Raw genomic sequence first — 8,407 nt, 5'->3', positions numbered from 1 at the left:
CATATCCTTTGGCTACCAATCTAGCCTTGTACCTGCTTATGCTTCCATCACTGTTATGTTTTACTTTGTACACCCACTTGCATCCAATGGCTTTCTTGCCTTCAGGCAATTGCACTGAATCCCAAGTCTCATTTCCATATAGTGCATCCATCTCCTCATCCATAGCTTTCTCTCAACACACATTTCCAACAGCCTCATCAATGCATGTGGGCTCTACAACACCTGCACAACTTTTGCCATGTATGCATAGTGATGTGCCACATAACCATCATAGGTAAACCTCTGCACAGGATTCTTCACTCTCCTAGATCTTCATAGCTTTGCATTCATGTAAGATTCTCCCCCAGCCTTCGAGGTATACAGGAGTAAGAATCTCCCTTTCTGATCTTATAATTAATCCCTCTCTAAATAAAAGAAAGATTCTATTTAAAAAAGGAAGACCCTTTCTCCCGAAATACTTCTCAGGAGTCACGCCTGTTTTAAGGATTTAGAACAATGAGTTCCGAAGTGAAAATCGGTGTTTTGGATACTAAGGTTTTGGTTTTCATTCGAGTATGGCCCAAAAAAAGTTCTTTATCTCTTAGGGAGTATAAGAAGTTATCCCCCAGATATTGTGAGCCTTATCTGAATTCAAAGAAAGTAAGTGACTTAGCTTACGAGCTTCTTTTATCTCCTCATCTCAAAGTTCTTAATGCCTCCTATAGAAATATGTGCCAAAACCAAATCATGGAAAGACGGTAAAACTTCAGTGGCAAGATACCGTTGGCTTCTAGGTTACGCTAGCTCCTTCCTTTATATAAGTTGTAACTTTTACTTATCCCTCGCAGTAATCTTACTTCCCATCGATCCCCTTTCTTTCTTAATCTCCTTCATGGCTTAGCAGCAGGAATTAGTTTTATCCATGATGATTTCTCACCTTCAAGACGCAAGTGAGTCTGTGAAGAAAGATTTTATAGAACAGTATAAGCGCTCACTTTTCCCTCACTTGGAAACTTCTGTAGCTCAGACCAAATGGCGGACCTATCAAGACATAACTAGGGTAACACCCTGGGGTCCGCAGCACTTTCGTAACAATGTCCGCTTGGCCATGGTTATTGAAGCTTTGGGTTTGGGTCCCCGATACTACTGCGTCATGACATCAAGACATCTTGGGTTTTCTGAGCGGGTCTTCTTACTGGCGTGTTTTCTTCCTCATCAGAAGATATGCCTTTACCCCGTTTTTGGCTTGCCTCTCAGAGGTCCTTTTGTTAGATCACCTCATACCACTGAGATAGGAACGACAATAACCAGTCGAATTATTCCCATAGATGAGTTACCTTATACGTGCACAGCTTGTGAGTACTGCTTTTGTGATCATATGATGGACGGGCTTATGGAACTGTAAAGAGTTCTTCTATCTTTACTGTATATGTTCCAAGAATGAATAAAGTTAAAATCTTGTTCTTGTCTTACTCTCTTTGAGACTTTTCTTGGTGGTTAATCTTTATTCGTGCATCTTGCGAAATTATCCCAAGTTGCGAGATGAGGACATCTCCCCCTTTTGATGTCTAGTATCTTCCCCTGTAATCAATCCCTCTTCAGAAATATAAAGACCTTGTTTCTAACTGTTTTAACCTAGAGAGAGAAAATATTCTAGAGAGAGAATATTCAGATTTTTTAATATTTTTGGATACCCAAAATATCTCATATTTTTAATATTGCTCATAGTTTTTTACTAATAAACCTTGTACATTTTCAACTCTTCATCTTATGTGAGCATTTACTCATTTTTGGATACCCAAAATATCTCATATTTTTGATATTACTCATAGTTTCTTACTAATAAACCTTGTACATAGTCAACTCTTCATCTTATGTGAGCATTTAGTCATTTTTGGGTATCTTCTTTTACAAAATTGGATTTATCTCCTCCCTACACATGGATTGATGCTATTGGCCCATAGGAACCTTAATTAGACCATAATCCAAAAATTTCTGAAAATCTAGACCCTTAGACTAAGGTTCTTTATACCTATTTCCAATTAATTCCAATTGCACATTGGAAAATTCTTTTTGAATTTCTGTTTCAGGGGAACTTATTTTAATAAGATGAGATAATTTTCTATCCAAAAATTTTCTATCCAGCAATTTTTGGATTATGGTCCAATTAAGGTTCCTATGGGCCAATAGCATCAATCCATGTGTGTAGGGAGGAGATAAATCCAATTTTGTAAAAGAAGATACCCAAAAATGAGTAAATGCTCACATAAGATGAAGAGTTGACTATGTACAAGGTTTATTAGTAAGAAACTATGAATAATATCAAAAATATGAGATATTTTGGGTATCCAAAAATGAGTAAATGCTCACATAAGATGAAGAGTTGAAAATGTACAAGGTTTATTAGTAAAAAACTATGAGCAATATTAAAAATATGAGATATTTTGGGTATCCAAAAATGAGTAAATGCTCACATAAGATGAAGAGTTGAAAATGTACAAGGTTTATTAGTAAAAAACTATGAGCAATATTAAAAATATGAGATATTTTAGGTATAATGATTCCATTTTGACACATATGTAAGGAAGGGGAGTCCATTAAAGGAGGTGCATATTTCACATGCTTGAATGAGTTTAAAACTCAAAAATAATGTGATATTTTTATCTCTCCTCTCTCTTGAACCAAACCAAATCAAAAAGGAACCAAACCGAATAAAAAAGGAACCAAACTAGGTCCAAATCTAGTCCAAATTCAACCAAACTGAAATTAAAAAATTCTAGAAATCAGTTAGCTTTGGTTAGAGCCTCCCTCTCCTATAAATAGAACATGAATCCTTTGAAAAAAAGGAGGAGAATTTTACTATTATACTAAAATAATGCTAATATTTACTATTCTCTAAAATTCTCTCCAATTTGTAAGAAATTGGAGCTTCCCTCTTTCTTCAATCTCCATTGGTGGCTCCATCAACATACTAAACCAATTGATTGGTTGGGGGCCTCTACCGTGAACAAAGAATCAAGCAATTTGTAAGGTAAGTGTGGTGAATTTTGATCTTTTCTATATTTTCTCAATGTTTCTCTCTTCTCAACCCCTCTCAAGCTTGAGAAGCTTAATTGAAATGGTTTTTTTTAATGCTATTGAAGTAATTAATGAATGATAGTAAAGAATTACATAAATTTTTATTTATGCTTAATTATAATGGTTTGTATGTAATATCTCTCTCACACTCAAGAAATGGTCATACTCATGACCATTTCTCAATCCAAATAAAGCTTTTCATAAAGTTTTTCGTTAATCCAAGATTAATCTATACTTAAGATCAAATTAAAGGCTTTCCCTATGCTTTTAGTTTATGTATTTCATGAATATTGATGATTCAATCCATTATGGATTAATGATCCAATTGGGGATCATTCTAATTATTTCCTTAATGATAAGCTTTATCCCTTAGAAAATTTGAGATTTATCAGTCATAGCAGTGGAGCTATGGCAAAATTTTTATAAAAATTACGCATAAAATAATTTCATTCAAAGCATGAAAAGAGGATTTCCTACCATATTCTAGGAATTATCATCCTAGATTAATTGAAAGATATTCATTGTAATCCTAAAGAAATTAATTTTTATATTATGCATAATTGATTTTCATGCATAGAGGTATGCATAGAAGATGATTATTTTATTATAAAAGAGTTACTTTTAGCATAATTGAATTTCATGCATAGAGGTATGCATAAGAGATGAATATTTTATTATAAAAGAGTTACTTTTAGCATTATTGAATTTCATGCATAGAGGTATGCATAAGAGATGAATATTTCATTATAAAAGAGTTACGCATAATTGAAATTCATGCATAGAGGTATGCTTAAGAGATGAATATTTTATTATAAAAGAGTTACTTTTAGCATAATTGAATTACATGCATAGAGGTATGCATAAGAGATGAATATTTTATTATAAAAGTGTTACTTTTAGCATAATTGAATTTCATGCATAGAGGTATGCATAAGAGATGAATATTTTATTTATAAAAGAGTTACTTTTAGCATAATTGGATTTCATGCATAGAGGTATGCATAAGAGATGAATATTTTATTATAAAAGTGTTACTTTTAGCATAATTGAATTTCATGCATAGAGGTATGCATAAAAGATAATTCTTTTATTATAAAAGTGTTACTTTTAGTATAATTGAATTTTATGCATAGAGGTATGCATAAAAGATATGGGAAGTGCTAAGATGTGATAAGATGCATATGAGATGAGTTAGGATGTGATAAGATGAGTTAAGAAGTGATAGGATGTGTATGGGATGAGATAAGAAGTATATGTGATGGGATAAGATGTATATGGGTTGTGATAAGGTGAGAATATGGATGTGAATGTGGATGGGTATGTATGGATGTATGCATGTAGACGTGGATGCATGAATGTGGATGGGTATGTATGGATGTATGCATGTAGATGTGAATGCATGAATGTGGATGTATGGATGTGAATGAGGATGTGGATGTGGATGCATGGATGTAAATGTGGATGTGTATGTATGGATGTATGCATGTAGATGTGAGTGTGAATGTGGATGTATGGATGTAAATGAGGATGTGGATGTAGATGCATGGATGGGATGTGGACGTATGCATGTAGATGTGAATGTACGCATATAGATGTGGATGTATGGATGTGAATGTGCATGTAGATGTGGATGTATGGATGAGGATGCATGAATGTGCATGTAGATGTAGATGTGAAAATAGATGCATGGATGTAGATGTGGATGTATGGATGTGAATGTGGATGTGGATGTGGATATATGTATGGATGTGAATATATGATATGTAATGTGAAGGAATCTGAAGTGATGAGATGGAAAATGATGTGATGGGATGAGTACACATATATATGGAATGTGGAATAAGTAATGTGGATTGATGAGGGATAATGTGGAAAAATGAGAGTTAATATAGAAACTGTATTTGTAAACTGTTTGTAAATGCTATTTGTAAATGAATGTTTTATGTCAAGAATGCTGGGAAAGCATTTTGACCGTCTTATGATTAAGGTCGTGGAGACCTAAGTGATAAAGTTGCAACTATTGAGACGGAGAGTCAATGGAGGACGTCTCGCGTAGCAAGGTCTTGACCAGCCTCGATTCGATTAAAATGGTGAGCTTCCGGTACGGTGGATGAGGGACCAAGGAAGCGGCCTATGAGTGAAGCGCTAGGTCACCTACGAAGGATCCTAGAGGGTGCTGACCATACGGTGCTCGGGCTCTTCGACGACGACACATTATATACATTCACATTCATTATTCTACATACACATCCATGTTCGTACATCCACATCATACATCCAATCCCATATCTGCATTCATACATACACATCCATATCCACATCCATACATCCACATCCACATCCATACATCCACATCCACATCCACATTCACATCTATACATCCACATCTACATGCATATATCCATTTTCACATCCTCATTCATACATCCACATCCACATACATACATCCACATCCATATCTACATCCATACATCCACATCCACATACATACATCCATATCCGTATCTACATCCATACATCCACATCCACATCCACATCCACATCCACATCCACATTCACATTCATACATACACATCTACATGCATACCTCCACATCCACATTCATACATCCACACTTCCATTCCACATCCACACATCCACATTCATACATCCACGCTTCTATTTCCACATCCACACATCCACATTCACATTCACATCCATACATCCACATTCACATTCACATCCATACATCCACATTCACATTCATACATCCACATCCGTATCTACATCCATACCCACATTCATTCATACATCCACATCCACATTCAATTTCATACATCCATTTCCACATTCCCATTCATATAACCACATATGCCTTCACATCTATTCTTTTACATCACATCCATTCTCGCCCTATCACAACCTATATACATCTTATCCCATCACATAACTTCTTACCTCATCCCATACACATCTTATCACATCTAAACTCCTCTTAACACATCCTAACTCATCTCATATGCATCTTATCACATCCTATTACATCTCATATCTATTTATAGAATACAAGAGAATTCTTATATTTGATATAAGGTTTCTCTACACATTTATTTATATGCATAAATTCCATTTAAGGAGACTAACACTTTCGAAATAAAAATCAATCTTTTATGCATCTTCCTAAATTCATTTTAAATCAAAATGACACTTTTGAATTAAAATTCAATCTTTTATGCATCTTCCTATGCATAAACTCAATTTAGATGAGAATTGACACTTTTGAATTAAAAATCCATCTTTTATGCATCTTCCTATGCATAAATTCAATTTGGATGAGAATTGACACTTTTGAATTAAAAATCCATCTTTTATGCATCTTCCTATGCATAAATTCAATTTGGATGAGAATGACACTTTCAATTAAAAATCAATCTTTTATGCATCTTCGTATGCATAAATTCAATTTGGTAGGAATTACACTTTTAGAATAAAAGAATTTCTCTTATGCATCTAAGTTATGCATAAAATCCATTTATGATGAAAATCACACTTTTAGTATAAAAAGAATATCTTTTATGCATACCTCTATGCATGAAATTCAAATATGATAAAAGTAACACTTTTACAATAAAATAATCAACTTTTATGCATACCTCTATGCATGAAATTCAAATATGATAAAAGTAACACTTTTACAATAAAATAATCAACTTTTATGCATACCTCTATGCATGAAATTCAAATATGATAAAGGTAACACTTTTACAATAAAATAATCAACTTTTATGCATACCTCTATGCATGAAATTCAAATATGATAAAAGTAACACTTTTATAATAAAATAATCAACTTTTATGCATACCTCTATACATGAAATCCAAATATGATAAAAGTAACACTTTTATATTAAAATAATAATCTTTTATTTATACCTCTTTGTATGAAATCCAAATATGATAAAAGAAACACTTTTATATTAAAATAATAATCTTTTATGCATACCTCTATGCATGAAATCCAAATATGATAAAAGTAATACTTTTATAATAAAATAATCATCAATTATGCATAACATAAAAATCAATTTCTCTATGATTACAATGAATATCTTCAATTAATCTAGGATGATAATTCCTAGAATATGGTAGGAAGTCCTCTTTTCATGCTTTGAATGAAATTATTTTATGCGTAATTGTTATAAAAATTTTGCCATAGCTCCGCTGCTATGACTGATAAATCTCAATTTTTCTAAGGGATAAAGCTTATCATTAAGAAATAATTAGAATGATCCCTAATTGGATCAATAATCCATAATGGATTTAATCATCAATATTCATGAAATACATAAACTAAAAGCATAGAAAAAAGCCATTAATTTGGCCTCAAGCATAGATTAATCTTGGATTAAGGAAAAGCTTTATAAAAAGCTTCATTTGGATTGAGAATGGGTCATGAGTATGACCATTTCTTGAGTGAGAGAGAGAAATTACATAAAAACCATTAGAATCAAGCATAAATGGAAATTTATGTAACTCTTAACTATCATTAATCAATTAACTTCAATAGCATTCATCAAATTATGTAACTCTTCACTACCATTCATCAATTAACTTCAATAGCATTCAAAAACCATTCCAATTAAGCTTCTCAAGCTTGAGAGGGGTTGACAAGAGAGAAACATTGAGAAATTATAGAAAAGATCAAAATTCACCATTTACCTTACAAATTGCTTGATTCTTTGTTCACAGTAGAGGCCCCCAACCAATCAATTGGTTTAGTATGTTGATGGAGAAGAAAGAGGGAAGCTCCAATTTCTCCAATTTGGAGAGAATTTTAGAGAATAGTAGAAATTAGCATTATTTCAGCATAACTTTAGTATAGTAAAATTCTCCTCTCTTTTTCAAAGGACTCATGTTCTATTTATAGGAGAGGGAAGCTCTAACCAAAGCTAACTGAATTCTTGAATTTTCCAAATTCAATTTGGTTGAATTTGGACTAGATTTGGATCTAGTTTGGTTCCTTTTTGATTCGGTTTGGTTCCATTTTGATTTGGTTTGATTCAAGAGAGAGGAGAGATAAAATATCTCAATTTCTATGAGTTTAAAACTCATTCAAGCATGTGAAATATGCACCTCCTTTAATGGACTCCCCTTCCTTACATATGTGTCAAAATGGAATTATTATACCCAAAATATCTCATATTTTTAATATTGCTCATAGTTTTTTACTAATAAACCTTGTACATTTTCAACTCTTCATCTTATGTGAGCATTTACTCATTTTTGGATACCCAGAATATCTCATATTTTTGATATTACTCATAGTTTCTTACTAAGTGAGCATTTACTCATTTTTGGGTATCTTCTTTTA

The sequence above is a fragment of the Cibotium barometz genome, chromosome 55 (genome assembly GCF_041138505.1).
Source record: "Cibotium barometz isolate CiBa-2024 chromosome 55, ASM4113850v1, whole genome shotgun sequence".
Lineage (NCBI taxonomy): Eukaryota > Viridiplantae > Streptophyta > Polypodiopsida > Cyatheales > Cibotiaceae > Cibotium > Cibotium barometz.
This window is presented reverse-complemented; position numbering follows the sequence as displayed.